General features: G+C 41.4%; 1 protein-coding gene across 3 annotated transcripts in view; it reads right to left on the bottom strand.

Moving 5' to 3' along the window:
* GALNT11 (polypeptide N-acetylgalactosaminyltransferase 11) overlaps positions 1–21,539 on the bottom strand; it is an 84,777-nt gene that overhangs the window by 55,587 nt on the left and 7,651 nt on the right. The window lies entirely within an intron of this gene.

The raw sequence follows: 21,539 nt of genomic DNA, 5'->3' as shown, positions 1-21,539 counted from the left end.
TTGCTAAACGAAAGCAGCCAGCTTGAAAAGGCTACATATTGTATGCTTTCCATTATATGACATTCTGGAAAAGGTAAAACTATAGAGATGATAAAGAGATCAGTAGTAGTCAGGGGCTCATAGGGTGGGGAGGCAGAGGGTTCAATACGAAGCACGGGGGAATTTTTAGGGCAGGACAACTTCTGTGTAATATGACAGAGGCAGATACATGATCCAGTGCTGGAGGTGGGGCCTGGTGGGAGATGCTTGGATCATGGGGGTGAATAGATCCCTCATGGCTTGGTACTGACTTCCTGACAGGGAGTTCTTACAAGATCTGGTCATTTAAAAGTATGTGGCACCTCCCTTACCAGTCTCTCTTGGTTGCTCCTACTTTCACCATGTGACACACCTGCTCCCCTTTCGCCTTCTGCCATGATTGGATGCTTCCCGAAGTCTTCCTAGAAGCCAAGCAGATGCCAGCACCATGCTTCCTATAAAGCCTGCAGAACTCTGAGCCAATTTAACCTCCTTTCTTTATGAATTACCCAGTCTCTGGTATTTCTTTATAGTAATGCAAGAATGGCCTAACACACACCCAGATCTTGGTTTTTAGTATCCTTCTCCAATAAAAAAAGACCAGGAGTCCTTAGGAAAATGGCTGATTCTAAGACTGGGGCAGGAAATACGCAAGATGGCTCTTGCAGTGCCAGAAAATAAGGAAGTGCTCAATAAAACAAACCAAAACCACAATGTCGGGGGCACATCAAAGGGACAGATGGAACCAACTGAAGAGCTCATAATAGCCATAGCCCTGACAGTCATCTGAATAAAAAACAAAGTTGCATTGCATTATAACCCAAAGTATAAAATAAATGTCCCTAAGTCCAAACTGAGAGAAATAAATGACTAAATAGTAAACAGGACAGAATATAACAGATCTCCATGCAGAATTCCAAATAATTTAGACACTTCACCCTCAGGGGTGGGCTGTGCACATGGACTTCCTTCCAAAGGACTACAGTACAAGGAGGGAAGGTGGGGAGAAACTTTACAGTGGAGAAACCTGACAACCACCACCTCAGTGGTAATTGAGATTACCCTCAATAATGATAAATACAGATACTATGTATCCTTAATAGGGTATGATGACAACGGCATTTGACCTCTGTAGTCTTCCTCCCCAAAACATGAAACAAATCCCAACTGAGGGACATCTACAAAACACCTAACTAGTAGGCGGAGACCTCATTTCAACATTTCGCTTTATTGTGCTTCGTTGATATTGCGGTTTCTTTGTTTTGTCTTTTTTTTTTTTTTTTTTTTTTTTTACAAATTGAAGGGTTGTGGCAATCCTGCATTGACAAAGTGTATGAGCACCATTTTCCCATCAGTATTTGTTGACTTTATGTTGCTGTGTTACATTTTGGTAATACTCATGATATTTCAACATTTTATTACTATGATATTTGTTATGGTGATCTGTGTCGATGATCTTTCATGTTACTACTGTAATTGTTTCGGGACACAAGGAACCACATGCAGATGTGAGACAGGGAACTTACTTGATAAATGTTGTGTGTTCTCACTGCCTGACCAAACCAGCCATTCCTTTGTCTCGCCCCATCTCCTTGGGCCACCCTGTTCCCTAAGACACAACTGTATTGAAATCCAGACAATTGATAACTCTACAATGGCCTGTAAGTGTTCAAGGGAAAGGAGAGTCACACATCTCTCACTTTAAATAAAAAACTACAAGTGATTTAGCTTAGTGAGGAAGGCACGTGGAAAGCCAAGACAGGCTGAAAGCTAGGCCTCTTGCACGCAAAGGAAAAGTTCTTGAAGGGAATTAAAAGTGCTATGCCAGTGAACACAGGAATAAGAAAGTGACACAGCCTTAATGCAGATATGGAGAAAGCTTTAGTCCTCCAGATAGAAGATCAAACCAGCCAAAACATTCCTTTAAACCAGTCTTAGGGCTAGGCCCTAACTCTCTTCAATTCTATACAGACTGAGAAAACTAAGAAAGCTGCAGAAGAAATGTTTGAAACGAGCAAAGAATTGCTCATGAGGTTTAAGGAATCATCTCCACAACATAAAATATAAGGTGAGGCAGCAAGTGCTGACGGAGAAGCTGCAGCAAGTTATCCAAAAGATCTAGCTAAGATCAGTGATGAGGTTGGCTACACTAAACAATGTATTTTCAATGTAGACTAAACAGCCATCTATTGGAAAAAGATGGCATTTAGAACCTTTCATAGCTAGAGATATCAATGTCTGGCTTTAAAGGATAGGGTGACTCTCTTGTTAGGGGCTCATGCAGCTGGTGACTTTAAGTTGAAGCCAGTGCTCACTCACCATTCTGAAAATCTTAGGGCCTTTAAGAATTATGCAAGATCTACTCTGCCTGTGCTCTAGAAATGGAATAACAAAGCCTGGATGACAGCACATCTGTTTTACAGCATGGTTTACTGAATATACTAAGCCCACTGTTGAGACCTACTAATCAGAAAGATTGCTTTCAAAATATCACTGCTCACTGACAATATACCTAGTCACCCCAAAACTCTGATGGAGATATATAAGGAGATAAATGTTGTTTTCATGCCTGCTAACACACTGTACATTCTGCAGCCCATGGATCAAGGAATAATTTCTACTTTCAAGTCTAATTATTTAAGAAATAAATTGCATAAGACGACAGCTGCCACGGATAGTGATTCCTCTGGTGGATCTGTGCAAAATAAATTGAAAACTTTCTGGAAAAGCGTTATCATTCTAGATGCCATTAAGAATATTCATAGCCAAGCATGGTGTCTCATGCCTGTAGTCCCAACACTTTTGGAGGTGGAGGTGGGAGGGCTACTTGAGGCCTGGAGTCTAAGACCAGCCTGGACAACAGAGGGTTACTTGCAGCCTGGAGTTCAAGACCAGCCTGGACAACAGACCCAATCGCTACAAAAAAATACCAAAAAAAAGTTGGGCATGGTGGCACATGCCTGTAGTCCCAACAACTCGGGAAGCTGAGGCGGGAGGACTGCTTGAACCCAGAAGTTTGAAGCTGCACTGAGCTATGACTGCAGCACTGCACTCCAGCCTGGGTGACAAAGCAAAACTGTATCTCACAAAACAACAACAACAAAAACCCACTCATTAGAGGAGGTCAAAATACCATTTTTTTTTTTTAGTCCACATTTGCCAGAACAACAAAATATCAATATTAACAGGGGTTTAGAAGTTGGTTCCAACCTTCATGGATGAGTGACAGCTTCAAGACTTCAGTGGAGTAAGTCACTACAGATAGGGTGGAAATAGCAAGAGAACCAAAATTAGAAGTAGAGACAGAAGATACGGATGTGCAAAGAAATGGTTTCTTGAAATGGAATCACTCCTGGTGATGATGCTGTGAACATTGTTCAGACAACAAAAAGCATATTACTAAATTTAGTTGATAAAGCAGCAGCAGGGTTTTAGAGGATTGACTCTAATTTTGAAAGAAGTTCTACTGTGGATAAATTGCTATCAAACAGCTACAGAAAAATCTTTTGTGAATGGAAGAGTCAATCAATCAATCAATATGTCAAACTTAACTTTACTTCTGCCTTATTTTAAGAACTTGGCCGGGCACAGTGACTCACGCCTGTAATCCCAGCACTTTGGGAGACCAAGGCAGGTGGATCATTTGAGGTCAGGAATTTGAGACCAGCCTGGCCAACATGGTGAAACCCCATCTCTACTAAAAATACAAAAAAATTAGCCAGGTGTGGTGGCACATGCCTGTAGTACCAGCTACTCGGGAGGCTGAGGCAGGAGAATCACTTGAAACAGGGAGGCAGAGGTTGAGGTGAGCTGAGATTGCACCAGCCTGGGCAACAGAGCAAGATTCCATCTCAAAAAAAAAAAAGAACTTGCCACAGCCATCCTAACCTTCAGGAAGCATCAGCAGGCATCAATGTTGAGACAAGACTCTCACCAGCAAAAAGATTACCACTCACTGAAGGCTCAGATGATCATTAGCATTTTTGAACAATAAAGTATTTTTAAAATTAAGGCATGCACATTGGGCTTTTGGTTTTTTTTTTAGCTGTAATGCTATTGAACACTTACAAGATTATGGTAGGCCGGGCGTGGTGGCTCAAGCCTGTAATCCCAGCACTTTGGGAGGCCGAGACGGGCGGATCACGAGGTCAGGAGATCGAGACCATCCTGGCTAACACCGTGAAACCCCGTCTCTACTAAAAAATACAAAAAACTAGCTGGGCGACGTGGCGGGCGCCTGTAGTCCCAGCTACTCGGGAGGCCGAGGCAGGAGAATGGCATAAACCCAGGAGGCGGAGCTTGCAGTGAGCTGAGATCCAGCCACTGCACTCCAGCCTGGGTGGCAGAGCGAGACTCCGTCTCCAAAAAAAAAAAAAAAAAAAAAAAAAGATTATGGTATAGCGTAAACGTTAGTTTTATATGCAACCCTCCCACATTTGTGTGACTCATTTTGCGATAGTCCCTTTATTGCAGTGGCTCAGAACTGAACCCACAATATCACCAGCGTATGCCTGCATTTCTCAAAACTGTCAAGGTCATCAAAAACGAGGAAAGTGTGAGAAATTGTCACAGCCAAGAAGAGCCTAAAGAGACGTAATGACCAAATGCAGTGTGGTATCCTGGATGAGAGCCTTAGCTTTTACCTATTGTCCTTAGAACAGCAAAAGCACATTAGGTAAAAACTAAGAAAATCTGAATACAGTATGGACATTAGCATTAACTGAAATATACCATATTAATGTAAGATGTTAATAACAGGGGAAATTGGATATGGGATGTGTGGGAATTCTCTAATATCGTCACAATATTCTGTAAATCTAAGGCTAGTCTAAAACTAAAAGTTTATTTTAAAAAGAATGGGAGTCAGGACATAGATTATTTTATATCACCAAAATCATCTAATTCTGGCCAGGCACGGTGGCTCACACTTATAATCCCAGCACTTTGGGAGGCTGAGGCGGGTGGGTCATTTGAGGTCAGGAGTTTGGGACCAGCCTGACCAACACTGTGAAACCCCATCTCTACTAAAAATACAACAATTAGCCAGGCAGGCATGGTAGCAGGCACGTGTAATCCCAGCTACTCAGGAGGCTAAGACAGGAGAATCGCTTAAACCTGGGAGGTGGAGGTTGCAGTGAGCCGAGATGGCACCACTGCACTCCAGCCTGGGCGACAGAGTGAAACTCCATCTCAAAAAAAAAAAAAAAAAAAAAAAGGAAAACCCATCTAATATCTGAGATTTGCTTCAATTAACCAAAAAGGGCAGGGCTATGGGTTTAAAAAAAAATAAAATAAAAAAGATTACTAATAGACTTTTAAAAATCTATTAATTTTTTCATGTCTGAAAATTTCCATGATACGCTTTTTAAAAAAGAAAGCATCTGGGCTAGGTGCAGTGGCTCATGCCTGTAATCCCAGTACTTTGAGAGGCCCAGCAGGCGCACAGTTGAGCCCAGGAGTTCAAGACTGGCCTGGGCAACATCACAAAACTCTGTCGCTACAAAGAATACAAAAAAAAAAAAACTAGCTGGGCGTGGTGGCACACGACTGTGGTCCCAGCTGCTTGGGAGGCTGAGGTGGGAAGATCACCTGAGCCTGGGGAGGTCAAGGCTGCAGTGAGCCAAGTGATCATGCACTGCACTCCAGCCTGAGTGACGGAGCAAGAACCTGTCTCGGGGAAAAAAAAAAAAAAGTACCTGACCCAACAAACTACTGTTCCTTTAAGCCTGACACTTGTATGAAGGTGCTGGATTCTGTATGCGTATTGGTTTCTAGAGGTTATAATGTGTCTACATGATTTAGTCTTCAACTAAGTCTTGCCCATGGAGTCAAAGGACACAGCCTCCAGAGTCCATTCTCATGGGTTTGGTGCATGTCTCTGTATATGTTAACTATTTTCTCTTTACTTCTGCTTCTTCTTTGTTATTTCATACAAATTTCATTGTAACGTTACAAGGTAGTCTCTAGGTAAGGGAACGCTCACATGGACATGTGTGTAGAAAGGTGTGTAGACATGCAGAGTAGTCTGAGGGATGGATTTTGTTGTAGTCTCCTCACTCCAAGTCCACTTTCTACACTCTACTCCAGTGGTTCTCACCCAAGGGATAGGATATTTGGTAATTTCTGGGAAAATGTAGCAACCCGCGGGAACTTTCGGCAATGTCTGAAGGCATTTTTGGTTGTCATACCTGGGGGGATCCTATTAGCATGCATGGCGTAAATGCCACGGATGCTGCATATCCTACAATGCACAGGACAGTCCTCAATATCAAAGAATTATCTGGTCCAAATGTCCATAGTGCCAAGTCTCAGAAACCCTGTTCTGCGATGCTGGGGCTGGGACTCTAAAAACAGCATTTTCCAAACTACCCATAAATGTGACAACTTGGATGAATCAAAGGAATTATGCTGAGTGAAAAAGTCTAATCCTAAAAGCTTACTTACTGCATGATTCCATTTATATAACATTCTTGAAATGACAAAATTATAGAAACAGAGAAGAAATTAGTGATTGCCACGAACTGGGGACAACAGGGATTCGGGGGGGTGTGGAAGGGTTGGAGATGGGTGTGGGACGTCAATATCCTACTTTTAATATTACACTATACTTTCGCAAGGTATCACCACTGGGGGAAATGAGGTAAAGGGTACACAAGATCTCTTCATATTATCTCTTATAATTACACGTGAATCTACAATTATCACAAAACAAAATGCTTTATTTTATTTTAAAAAGAAGAATTTTTAGTTCCCATGATGCAAAAATTTGAAAGTCCAATCTTGTCAGTAAGGAAATGCTAATGACTTTAATATTTCTGTAAGATTTAATATTCAGTTTATATACTTTATAGAATAAGATAGTAATAAGCACCAATTCTAGTTTTTGAGAAATATTTAATTTTAAAAGTATCCTCTTAACAAAAAGTACCAAATACCTGGTACTTTATATATACCATATATATACACACATACACACACACACACGCGCGCTTTATATATACCAAATACCTGGTAACTTAATATGAAATAAGAAGTTAGAATTTTCTGGAAACACTTTGGAGACAGAGAATAGATTCCCTAGCAATTTATAAATATAACATCAGATAATAAAAGTGACTTGCTAGCCATTTATAAAATGCATTTTATACCAAATTATGAATTCCAAAAATGAGTTTAAGAAAATATCTGCTGGTTTGCTTCCTCCCACTCCATCCCACAGTAGATTATTTGGCATCTTTTATGGGATGAATTGTGTTTTCCCAAAAATTCATGTTGAAGTCCTAACCCCCAGTACCTCAGAATGTAACTGTATTTACAGATAGGGTCTTTAAAGAATAATTAAATTAAAATGAAGCCATTAGGCTGAGCCCCAGTTAAATAGGACTGGTGACTTTATAAGAAGAGGAAATCTGAACCCATACTGATGGAATTCTGCCTCCGCGCTGCCTTTGGACTCAAACTGCAACAGTAACTCCTCCCTGTGTCTCTGGTCTGCTCCACAGATTTCAGATTTGCTAGTCTCCACACACTCCCAACAATTTTTTTAAGTCAATTCCTTAAAATAAATCTGTGTGTGTGCGTTTGTGTGTGTGTATATACACATCCTATGGGTTCTGTTTCTCTGGAGAACCCTGACTAACAAACACAGCATCCTTTCCAATAGCATGAATAGGTTCACAGATTTAGTAACATGAACATGCCAAGCTCAGTGGCTCACGCCTGTAGTCCTAGCACTTTGAGAGGCTGAGGTGGGCGGACTGCTTGGGCCCAGGAGTTCAAGATCAGCCTGGGCAACATGGTGAAACCCTGTCTCTACAAAATCACAAAAAAAAATTAGCCAGACGTGGTGTGCACCTGTGGTCCCAGCTACTCAGGAGACTGCAGCAGAAGGATCACTTGAGCCCACTAAGTCAAGGCTGCAGTAAGCCATAACCGTGGCCACTGCACCACTTCTGCCAGGGAGACAGCACGAGACCCTGTTTCAAAACAAAAAAAAAAAGAAGAATCATTAAAACTATAAACTTCATGTTATCTATATTTCATCACAATAAAAAAACAGATCAGTGTGCAGGAAGGTGTACAGGAAGGAGCAAAAACAGAAAAAAGTTAGGTAGACCTTTTTACTATCCTAAAGATTTTTAAGTTAACTGATCAATAGGTTGTAAGGATAATACATGCTTTCTCTTTTAAAATGCAATTTATAATGAAGTTCCCTTGTCTTTTTACCAACTCTTTCCAAGTTTCTAAAAATATACTGAAAACTAAAGAAAACATTTACAAATATTAATCTTAAAAATCAATTAAAGCTATTACTATAAGTCAAAAGGTGATTCCCAAAATTAAAAAGCAAAAGGACAAAAACAAAAAAAATATCTATAGCAAATGAGTCATGGGATTAGATAAATGAATAAAGTATTAGATTAGTGGAACAAGTATATAAAAAAAGACTTCACCAGAGAAACATACAAGGAAATACATTGGAAAAGTCTTCAGTCTCAATAATTAGCAAAAACAAGCAAATAAAAATAAGATACTATTTTCTAACACAAACTAGGAAAGTTTTTCTAAATACTTACATTCAAAGTATAGTAGTTAAATGATATACTTATCAATGATGAAATTATAAATTGCAAGGTTTATTTATTTATTTTTGTAGAGACAGTGGTCTCACTATGTTGCTCAGGCTGGTCTCGAACTCCTGGTCTCAAGCGATCCTCCAAACTTGGCCTCCCAAAGTGCTGGGATTACAGGCTTGAGCCACCCAGCCAAAGTGCAGAGTTTTTAAAAAGCGGTCTGACAACATCGTGAGGGCCTTAGAAACCATTACACATTTTGGTCAGTAATCTTTTTCTCTAGGGAAAAAAAAATCGCAAAGAAATAATAAATCGGGGCCGGGCGCGGTGGCTCACACCTGTAATCCCAGCACTTTGGGAGGCCGAGACGGGTGGATCACGAGGTCAGGAGATCGAGACCATCCTGGCTAACACGGTGAAACCCCGTCTCTACTAAAAAATACAAAAAAACTAGCCAGGCGAGGTGGTGGGCGCCTGTAGTCCCAGCTACTCGGGAGGCTGAGGCAGGAGAATGGCGTGAACCCGGGAGGCGGAGCTTGCAGTGAGCTGAGATCCGGCCACTGCACTCCAGTCTGGGCAACAGAGCGAGACTCCGTCTCAAAAAAAAAAAAGAAAAGAAAAGAAATAATAAATGGGGTGGAAAACTTTAGCATATCCTGAAGCAAACTTCGAAGTGTGCTACAATAAAGATATAAGCAAACTATATGGAAATGAGGATGGAGACATTAATTTTGCATGAAACACTTGAAGATGACTTCTTAGGTAACTTGAGATTTAAGAGTTGGCTTTAAGGATTAAAATTCCAGTGGCCAAATACTGAAATATTTCAAGGAGAAAGTTCAAGTCTTGGACAACTGCAACCTGTACATTTTCAGTTTTCCGAAGAGAAAAGCAAGTAGAATGGTTGGCTGTAATAATGACTACAGATGAATCACAGCGCAAGATAAGGTTACTGGAAGGTAATTAATTACATGAAGACAGGAAGGGGCTCTGATGCTGAGGATGAGAAGAATTAACTTGTTCTGCACGCAAAAGGGGTATTGTCTTTAGGCAAATATATCTTAGGGAGAAAATTCTAGCAGCTGTGTGTAAAATGATTTGGAACAGAGGGAAAAAAAAATCTAGAACCAAGAAATCTAGTTAGAAAAAATTCAAGTAAGAGGCTCTCATAGCGTGATTTAGAACTGTGAAAGTGAGGGCAAAGGAGGACCAGCAGAACTGCCCACACTCATCAACTGTACAGGGCATGGGCCCCCAGGGGACAAACAGATAATGAAATCAATACACAGCTTTCAAGCCTCAGTGACAGGGACCACGGAGAGAATGGGCTTGAGAGGATTAACAGAAGATGAATGTTGTTTTAGACATGTCACATTAAAGAGAACACTGATAATGGAAATGCCCATGAGATTCAAGTTCAAATGTAAGCCTGAGAGAGGTGTTTAAAACCAAAAGGATAGTTTAAGTCACAGGAAAATAATAGCAAAGGAGAGTTTAAGTAACGCAGACAGCAAAATGAGTTAGGGAGCAAGCACTGAACCTCTGGGAACATGCACATTTAAGGACTGTGTGGAGGAGGAAGAACCCAGGAAGGGCCTGAGAAGAATCACAAAGCAGAATAGTAAGAGGGTCTATCGACAGCAATGTGAGGTGCCACAAAGATTTATAGAGAAACTAAGACAAGTGAGAAGAGAGGTAGAGCCATCAGATTTAGCAACTAGTAAGGTAAGAAGATCTTTAAGAAAGCAGTTTTTAAAATGTGAAGAAGAGTCTGTCAGTTCCTCAATATGTTAAACATGGAACTGCCATATAACCCAGCAGTGCCACTCCACTATATATAGGTATACTGTATAAATATATAGTCTATACATATACAACATATTTTTGAGTATACAGTATACCCAAAAGAATTGAAAACAGGGGTCAGATACCTGTGAACACATGTTCACAGCAACAGTATTCCCAATAGCCAAAAGGTGGAAACAATCCAATATCCTAGAGGATGAATGGATAAGCAAACTGTGATATATACACACAATGAAATATTATTCAGCCATAAAAAAGAATGAAGTATAATGCATGTTACACCACGGATGAATCCTGAAAACATTAGGTGAAATAAATCAGACACAACAGGATAAATACCATACAATTCCACTTATATGAGGTATCTAGAATAGGCATATTCACACAAACAGAAAGGGGCTGGGAAAATGGGGAGTTACTGCTTAATGGTTACAGAGTTTCTGTTTGGGATAATGAAAAAGTTCTGGTGATAGTGACATAACACTGTGATGGACTTAATGCCACTTTATTATATAGTTAAAAATAGTTAAAATGATAAACTTTATATTATGTATATTTTACCACAACAAAAAGTGCGGTAGAACTTTTTACAAGGAACAGCAAAGAAATTGTCAGAAGTGAAGAACAGACACCTACTGCTTGATGACATTTAACTTAAAAAGCTCGAATGATACATACTGAGGGAGTAATACCAGAATATTCTGGTGAGTGCACAGTAGTATGAAAAGCCTATTCCAAATTATAATACCATTTTATGTTTGGAAAACCAACCAACCAACCATTCTCATAATGTGAAGCCGAAAGGAATGCCAGACCAAATCTTCTTTTACGGTAAAAATACGCAAAACTAGTCTATCACGAGCATATTAATATCCCTCAAAAGGTAAAGTCTACCAGCACTGGAGGGTGGGGGCTTTGATATTTTTCTATTGATCTGAACAGCATGCATTTAAAAAATATATGAAGTTGTACAGGACAAATAACCCAATTTCTTTAACAAACATATTGCAAAGAAATAAAAAAAGAAACTTAAGACGCATATCCACCAAATAAAAGTGGATCTGATCAAAATCCCGGCTGGCACAAACTATTAAATATATATATATATATATATGTAATTCTAGGAGGAGAGGAAGAGCCAGATGGTCAAATGGAAGCCTCCCCCAATCATCTTCCCAAATGAAACAACAATCCACACAAAAAAGCACCTTCATAAGAACTAAAAATCAGGTGAGCAATCACATGGTTTTAACATCATATCACTGCAAGAGGCACTGAAGAGGATAAAAAAGTCCTGAATTGCTGACACCACCCCTCCCCCATCTCTGGCACAGAGAGAGAATCTCTGTGTTTGGGGGAGGGAGAGCGCAGTGATTGTGGGACTTTCACATCGGAACTCAGTGCTGCCCGGTCACAGCGGAAAGCAACACCAGGCAGAATTCAGCGGGTGCCCACAGAGGAAGCATTTACATGAGCCCTAGCCAGAGGGGAATTGCCCATCCTGGTGGTGGAAACTCAAGTTCCAGCAAGACTTACCACCATGGGCTAAACTGCTCTGGGATTCAAAACAAACCTGAATAGCAGTCCAGACCACAAACACTGCAATTCCTGGGCAAGTTGGTGCTGGGCTGGGCTTGGAGCCAAAGGACTTGGGGGGCACATAGCCCAGTAAGACACCAGCACGACCACCAAGGGAGTGCTTGCGCCACCCCTCCCTCGACCTCAGGCAGTGCAGCTCGCAGCTCCGGGGAGACCCTTTCCTTCCCCTTGAGGAGAGGGAAGAGTAAACAGGAGTTTCTCTTACAACTTGGACACTAGCTGAGCCACAACAGAATAGGGAACCAGGCAAAGTCCTGAGGCTCCCATTCCAGACCCTGGACACCAAATGTCCCAGATAACATTTCTAGACACAGCCTGGGCTACAAGGGAACCAGCTACCTTGAAGGGAAGGACCTAGTTCTGGCAGGATTTATAATCTGCTGACTAAAGAGCCCTTGGGCCCCAAATCATCAGCAGTAGTAGCCAGGCCATACTCACCATGGGCCTTTGGGTGAGACTCAGAGATGTGCTGGCTTCAGGTGTGACCCAGCACACTCCCAGATGTGGTGGTTACAGAAAGGGACTTCTGCTTGAGAAAAGGAGAGGGAAGAGCAAAGGGGACTTTGTCTTGCAGCCTAGGTATCGGTGTGGCCACAGTGGGGTAGAGCACCAAGCGGGCTCTTGCGGTCCTTGATGCCAGGCCTTAGCTCTTGGATGGTATTTCTGGACCTGCTCTGGGCCAGAGGGGAGCCTGCTGCCCCAAAGGGAGAGTCTCAGGCCTGGCAGCATTCACTACAAACTGACTGAAGAGCCCTTGGGCCTTGAATGAACACTGGCAGTAGCCAGGCACTACTTGCCATGAACCTAGGGCAGTGGCAGCTAAGAGGGAGACTCCTTTGCTCATGAAAAAGGGAGAGAGGAGTGGGAAGGCTTGGGTGCCAGCTCAGCCGCAGTAGAACAGAGCACCAGGTAGATTCCTAACATTTCCAATTCTAAGACCTGGCTCCAGGATGACACCACTGGACCTAAGACTGAGGGGAGCTTGCCATCCTAAAGGGAAGGACATAAGCCTGGCTGGTTTCACTACCTGCTGAATATAGAGCCTTAGGGCCTTGAGCAAATATACGCGGTGGCCACGGTGGTGACCAAGGGCCTTGGTTGAGACCTGGTGGTGTGCTGGCTTCAGGTCTGCCCCAGTGTAATCTCAGTGGTGGCCACAACAGTGCTTGTTTCACCACTCCCCCATCTCCAGGCAGCTCAGCAGAGAGACTCCGTTTGCTTGGGAGAGAGTAAGGAAAGACAAAAAGCATCTCCACCTGGTGATCCAGAGAAATCTTCCGGATCTTATCTAAGACCATCAAGACAGTGCCTCTATGAGTCTACAAGTGCCTCTATGAGTCTGTAAGAGCCACCGTGTTACTGGGCTTGGGGTGTCATCTAAGGCAGATATGGCAACAGTGACGAAAAATTTACATCACAACATCCAAGTTCCTTTGAATATATGGAAAGTCTTCCCAAGAAGGATGGGTACAAACAAGTCCAGACTGTGAAGAATATGATAAATACCTAACTCTTCAATGCCCAGGCACCAAAAAACATCCTCAAGCATCCAGATGATTCAGGAAAACATGACCTTACCAAATGAACTAAATAAGGCATCAGCGACCAATCTTGGAGAGCTAGATATGTAACCTTTCAAAAAAAGAACTCAAGATAGCTGTTTTGAGGAAACTCAACAAAACTAAAGATAACACAGAGAAAGAATTCAGAATTCTATCAGATAAATTGAACAAGAGATTGAAATAATTAAAAAGAATCAAGCAGAAATTCTGGAGCTGAAAAATGCAACTAACATACTGAAGAATGCATCAGTCTCTTAACAGCTAAACAGATCAAGCAGAAGAAAGAATTAGTGAAACTTGAAGACAAGCCATTTGAACACACACAGTCAGAAGAGACAAAAGGAGAAAACAAGAATGAAGCACACCTACAAGATCTAGAAAACGGCCTCAAAAGGGCAAATGTAAAAGTTGTTGTCCTTAACGAGGAAGTAGACAGAAGGTGGGGGTAGAAAATTAGTTCCAAGAGATAATGACAAAGAACGTCCCAAACCTACAGGAAGATATCAATATTTAAGTATGAGAACATCAAGCAGATTTAACCCAAATAAGACTACTTCAAGGTATTTAACAATCAAACTCCCAAAGGTCAAAGATAAAGAAAAAATCCTAAAAGCAGCACGAAAAAAGAAACAAATAACATACAAGGGAGCTCCAATACATCTGGCAGCAGATTTCTCAATGGTAGCCTTAAAGGCCAGGAGAGTAGCATAACATATTTCAAGTGCTGAAGGAAAAAACTTTTATCTTGAAGGGGTGGCCTGCCCCTCCACACCTGTGGGCGTTTAGGTGGAAGGAGAGACTTAAGAAATGAGAGGCCGGGCACGGTGGCTCAAGCCTGTAATCCCAGCACTTTGGGAGGCTGAGACGGGTGGATCACGAGGTCAGGAGATCGAGACCATCCTGGCTAACACGGTGAAACCCCGTCTCTACTAAAAAATACAAATAACTAGCCAGGCGAGGTGGTGGGCGCCTGTAGTCCCAGCTACTCCGGAGGCTGAGGCAGGAGAATGGCGTAAACCCGGGAGGCGGAGCTTGCAGTGAGCTGAGATCCAGCCACCACACTCCAGCCTGGGTGACAGAGCGAGACTCCGTCTCAAAAAAAAAAAAGAAATGAGACACAGAGACAAAGTATAGAGAAAGAAAAAGTGGGCCCAGAGGACCAGCGCTCAGCATACAGAGGACCCACGCAGGCACCCTTCTCTGAGTTCCCTCAGTATTTATTGATCATTATCTTTACCATCTTAGAAAAAGGGAAGTGGCAGGATAATAGGATCATTGTAGGGAGAAGGTCAGCAGTAAGACATATGAATAAAGACCTTTGTGTCTAAGTTTAAGGAAAAGACATATGAATAAAGATCTCTGTGACGTAAGTTTAAGGAAAAGTTTGATATGCATATGCAAACATCTCCATAAACTTTTTTAGTGCATAAAGAGCTTTTGCCCTAAGGTGGTTTTCTCCCATCTTAGTAAATAGAACAAATCAGTTTTACACCAACAGAGTTCCATTGCCCAGGGACGGGCAGGAGACAGATGCTTTTCTCTATCTCAACTGCCAAGTGGCCTTCTTTCCTCTTATACTAGTCCTCCTCAGCACAGACCCTTCACGGGTGTCAGGCTGGGGGACGATCAGGTCTTTCCCTTTCCACGAGGCCATATTTCAGACTATCACATGGGGAGAAACCTTGGACAATACCTAGCTTTCCTAGGCAGAGGTCCCTGCAACCTTTGGCAGTGTACGTGTCCCTGGGTACTTAAGATTAAGAGAATGGTGATGACTTTTCACAAGCATACTGCCTTCAGGCACTTGTTTAACAAAGCACACCCTGCACAGCCCAAAATCCATTAAACCTTGAGTCACCACAGCACATGTCTCTTGCAAGGACAAGGTTGGGGGTAGGGTCACAGATTAACAGCATCTCAAATACAGAACAAAATGGAGTGAGTCTCCTATGTCTACTTCTTTCTATATAGACACAGTAACAGTCTGATCTCTCTTTCTTTTCCCCACATATCTTAGAATAGCATATACAGCAAAAATATTCTTCAAGCATAAAGAAGAAATAAAGGTCTTCCAGAGAAACAAAAGCTGAGGGATTTCATCAACACCAGACCTATCTCAAAAGTTCTTAAATCTCTTTTTGAAAGAGATTTAAGAAAAGGATGTTAATGCACAATAAGAAAGCATCTGAAGGTACAAAACTCACTGGTAATAGCAAGTACACAGAAAAACACAGGATATTAGAATACTGTCATTGTGGTGTGTGAGTCACTCATGTCTTGAGTAGAAATACCAAAAGATGAACTGATCAAAAATAATAACTACAACAAGTTTTCAGGACATAGACAATACAATAAGATATAAACAGAAACAAAAAAAAGTTTAAAAGCAGGGGATGGAGTTAAAATGCAGACATTGTTAAAATGTAATGAAGTTAAACTGTATTTATTTACATATTTACATATACAGGGTACACATACTCATGCATACACACACACACACACACACACACACACACACACACACACACACACACACACACGGTCTCACTCTGTTGCCCAGGCTGGAGTGCAGTGGCGCAATCACAGCTCACTGTAGCCTCAACCTCCTGGGCTCAAGCAATCCTCCCACCTCAGCCTCCCAAGCAGCTGGGACTATAGGTGTGCACTACCATGCCTGGCTAATTTTTGTATTTTTTGTAGATATGGGGTTTCGCCATGTTGCCCAAGCTGGTCTTTTTGTTTATTTTTTTTTTTTTTTTTTTTTTTTTTTTTTTTTTTTTTTGAGACGGAGTCTCGCTCTGTCGCCCGGGCTGGAGTGCAATGGTGTGATTTTGGCTCACTACAACCTCCCACTTCCCAGGTTCAAGTGATTCTCCTGCCTCAGTCTCCCAAGTAGCTGAGATTACAGGTATGTGGCACCACACCCAGATAATTTTTGTATTTTTAGTAGAGACAGGGTTTCACCATGTTGGCCAGGCTGGTCTCAAGCTCCTGACCTCAAATGATCCCCCAGCCTCGGCCTCCCAAAGTGCTGAGATTAAAGGCATGAACCACCGCGCCCGGTCCCTAGGCTGGTCCTGAACTTCTGAGTTCAAGTAATCCACCTACCTCAACCTCCTAAAGTGCTGGGATTATAAGCATGAGCCCCTGCACCTGGCCAACATGTAGTTTTTATTAATTTTCTTTTTGCTTGTCTCTTTGTTTAGACAATCAGTGTTAAGTTGCCACTGGTTTAAAATAGTTACAAGATATTATTTTCAAGCCTTATGGTAACCTCAAATCTAAAAACATATGATACACAAAAAATAAAATGCAAGATATTAAAACACACCACCAGAGAAAATCACCTTCACTAAAAGGAAGACAGGAAGGAAGGAAAGAAGGGAGCAGACCACAAAACAACCAGAAAACAAATAATAAAATGGCAGAAGTAGGACCTTACTTATCAGTAATAACACTGAATGTAAATGGACTAAACTCCCCAATCAAAAGACACAGAGTGGCTGAATGGAGAAAAAAGTAGATCCAACAACCTGTTGCCTACTAGAAACATACTTTACCTATAAAGACACACAGACTGAAAACAAAAGAATGGAAAAAGATATTCCATGCAAATGGAAACCAAAAAAGAGCAGGAGTAGCTATATTTATATCGAACAAAATGGATTTCAAGAAGAAACTATAAAAAGAGACAAAGAAGGTCATCATATAATGATAAAGAAGTCAGTTCAGCAAGAGGCTATAACAACTGTGAATATATATGCACCCAACACTGGAGCACCCAGATACATAAAGCAAGTATTATTAGAGCTAAAGAGAGAGAGACCCCAATACAGTAACCGGAGACTCCCAATGCTTCATTTTCAGCACTGGTCAGATAGTCCAGACAAAAAAATCAACAAAGATATATCAGACTTAATCTGTACTACTGACCAAATGAACCTAATAAATATTTACAGGGCATTTCATTCAATGACTGCAGAATACACATTCTTCTCCTCAACACATAGATCATCCTGAAGGACAGACCACATGTTAGGTCTATCCTTGAGGTCTAAAAGCAGGTTTTTAAAAATTCAAACAAACTGAAATTATATCAAGTATCTTCTCTGATCACAACAGAATAAAACCAGAAATCAACTACAAGAAGAATTTGGGAAACTATACAAACACATGTAAATTAAACAATATGCACCTGAACAACCAGTGGGTCAATGAAGACATTAAGAGGGAAATTTAAAATTTTTTTTAAACAAATGATAATGGAAACAACATACCAAAACCTATGGGATATAGTGAAAGCAAAACTAAGAGGAAAGTTTATAGCAATAAGCACCTGCATCAAAAAAAAAGTAGAAAAACTTGAAATAATACACCTAATTATGCATCTTAAAGATGCAGAAAAAGCAAGGAGAAAAGCAAGAGGAAACCAACGAAAATTAGTAGAAAAGCAATAATAAAGATCAGAGCAGAAATAAAAGAAATTAAAATGAAGAAAACAATACAAAAGATCAAGGAAACAAAAAGTTTATCATTTTTTGAAAAGATAAACAAAACTGACAAACCATTAGCCAGACTATGAAAAAAAGAGAGAAGCTCCAAATAAATAAAATCAGGGATGAAAAAGGAGACATTATAATCGATATCACAGAAATTCAAAAGATCATTAGAGGCTACTATGAGCAACTATATGCCAATAAATTGGAAAACCTAGAGAAAATGGATAAATTCCTAGACACATACAACCTGCCAAGTCTGAATTATTAAGAAATCCAAAACTTCAACAGACCAATAGCAAGTAACAAGATCAAAGTTGTAATAAAAAGTCTCCCAGCAAAGAAAACCCCAGGACCTAATGGCTTCACTGCTGAAGTCTATCAAACTTTTAAAGAACTGATACCAATCCTACCCAAACTATTCCAAAAAAAACAGAGGAGGAAGGAATACTTTCAAATTCATTCTACAAAGCCAATATTACCCTGATACCAAAACCAGACAAAGACACATCAAAAAAACAAAACTACAAGCCAGTATCCCTGATGAACACTGATAAAAATCCTCAACAAAATACTGGCAAACGGAATTCAACAACACATTAAAAAGATCATTCATCATGACTAAGTGGGATTTATCCCAGGGATGCAAGGATGGTTCAACATAAGCAAATCAATCGATATGATACATCAACAGAATGAAGGATAAAAACCATATGATCATTTCAATTGATGCTGAAAAAGAATTTGGTAAAATTCAACATCCCTTCATGATAAAAACCTCAAAAAACTGGTATAGAAGGAACATACCTCAATAGAATAAAAGCCATATACAATAGATCCACAGTTAGTATCATACTGAATTGGGGAAAACTGAAAGTTTTTCCTCTAAGATCTAGAACACAAGGATGCCCACTTTCATCACTGTCATTCATCACAGTACTAGAAGTCCTAGCTAGAGCAATCAGACAAGAGAATAAAATAAAGGGCATCCAAATTGGAAAGGAAGAAGTCAAAGTACCCTTGTTTGCAGATGATATGATCTTATATTTGGAGAAACCTAAAGATTCCACCAAAAAACTATTAGAACCGATAAATTCAGTAAAGTTGCAGGATACAAAATCAACATACAAATATCAGTGCATTTCTCTACGTCAACAGCAAACAATCTGAAAAAAGAAATCAAGAAAGTAATTCCATTTACAATAGCCACAAATAAAATTAAATACTCAGGAATTAACCAAGTGAACTGTTGGACACAGGCCCCAAAACTGGCCATAAACAAAACCTCTGCAGCACTGTGACATGCTCATGATGGCCTTGACGCCCATGCTGGAAGGTTGTCGGTTTACCGGAATGAGGACAACACCTGGCCCACCCAGGGTGGAAAATCACTTAAGGCGTTCTTAAACCACAAACAAAAAGCATGAGTGATCTGTACCTTAAGGACATGTTCATGCTGCAGGCAACTAGCCAGAGACCATCCCTTTATTTCAGCCCATCCCTTTACTTCCCGTAAGGAATACTTTTAGTAAATCTTATGACTGGCTTGCTGTCAATATGTGGGTAGATCTCTGTTCATGGCTCTCAGCTCTGAAGGCTGTGAGACCCCTAATTTCCTGCTCCACACTCTATCTCTGTGTGTGTGTGTCTTTAATTCCTCTAGCACCACTGGGTTAGGGTCTCCACGGCCGAGCTGGTCTCAGCAAGTGGTGCCCACACGTAGGGCTCGAACCCAGGTCAAAGGGTCACTGGAGCAACAGTTGGAGAACATGGAACTAAGTACTGGACACCCGAATACTCTTAGGCAGTCCCCGTGGTGAGAAGGGGAGCTCGGAAGCATCAGGGTAACAATGGGACAAGTGTGGGCTCTGGTTCGTTCCACCTTGGAACCTTTTCACACTGATCATGAGGAGGAAGGAGAGTATAACAAAGTAACAGAGCAGGTTTGTTTGCCAGCTGAAGCTAAGGGCAGCAAAGGAGGGAGAGGTTCATCCCTACCCTTCTGCACTCCCGCATTAGTTTGAAGAAAAAGAGTAGCTTGACCCTCCAGATCTTTCTTTTCCAGAGGACACTGGGCAAAAAGTAGTTGCCCCAGTGACTGAGCAGCGCCTCAAGCGATCACTCTCAGTTCCATTCAGGCAGGAATTCAGCAAGCTAGATGAGAGGGTGATTTAGAGGCTTGGCAGTTCCCTGTTAGATAAACAGGGAAATGCTATAGCTACATTTGAGCCTTTTCCTTTTAAATTTGGGAAACGTCATGAGGGGCCAGTCCCCAGCCCCGTTTCAAACCAGGGCATTTTCGGCTCAGGCCATTCCCTCACCCTTATACAATGTTTGTCTCCCGCCACAGCCAGTAGTGCTGCAGATTTATGCTGCACAAAAGCTGTGAGTCTTCTGCCTGGGGAGCCCCTACAGAAGGTCCCAACAGCAACCTGTGGACCCTTGCCAGTGGGAACGACCGGATTACTTCTAGGCAGGCCCAGTTTGAATTTAAAAGGGGTACAAGTACAAACAGGAGTCACTGATTCAGATTACAATGCAGAAATTCAAATTGTTATATTGACTCCTGTTCCTTGGAAAGTAGAGCCAGGAGAGCGTATAGCACAGCTCCTAATTGTGCCATATGTGGAAATGGGGAAAAGTGAAATTAAACAAACAGGAGGATTTGGAAGCACAAACAAACAACGCAAAGTGGCTTATTAGGTGAATCAAATTACTGATAAATGTCCTACCTGTGAAATAACTATTCAGGGAAAGAAATTTAAAGATTTGGTAAATACAGGAGTGGACATTTCAATCATTTCTCTACAGCACTGGCCGTCCACCTGGCCAGTTCAACCCACTCCATTTAACACAGTTGGAGTTGGTGAAGCCCCTGAAGTATATCAAAGTAGTTATATTTTGCATTGTGAAGGGCCCGATGGACAACCTGGAACTATTCAACCAATTATAACTTCTGAACCTATAAATTTATGGAGAACAGATTTCTTACAACAATGGGGAGCACAAGTTCTAATTCCAGAGCAATTATATAGCCCTCAAAGTCAACACAGGATGCATGAAATGGGGTATGTCCCTGGTATGGGACTAGGAAAAAATTTCCAAGGTTTGAAGGAACTGCTTCAAGCGGAAAGAAAAAGTTCCTGCCAAGGTTTAGGAGATCATTTTTGATGGCGGCCATTGTTAAGCCTCTAGAACCTATACCTTTAAAATGGTTCACAGATAAGCCCATTTGAAAGAACAATGGCCACTGAGTAAAGAGAAACTGGAGGCTTTAGAAGATGTAATTACTGGCCGGGCGCGGTGGCTCAAGCCTGTAATCCCAGCACTTTGGGAGGCCGAGACGGGCGGATCACGAGGTCAGGAGATCGAGACCATCCTGGCTAACACGGTGAAACCCCGTCTCTACTAAAAATACAAAAAACCTAGCCGGGCGAAGTGGCGGGCGCCTGTAGTCCCAGCTACTCGGGAGGCTGAGGCAGGAG

This window comes from Rhinopithecus roxellana, chromosome 6 (assembly GCF_007565055.1).
Source record: "Rhinopithecus roxellana isolate Shanxi Qingling chromosome 6, ASM756505v1, whole genome shotgun sequence".
NCBI classification, from domain to species: Eukaryota; Metazoa; Chordata; class Mammalia; order Primates; family Cercopithecidae; genus Rhinopithecus; species Rhinopithecus roxellana.
Note: the sequence above shows the minus strand (reverse complement) of the source record. Positions and strands in the feature narration are given on the sequence as shown.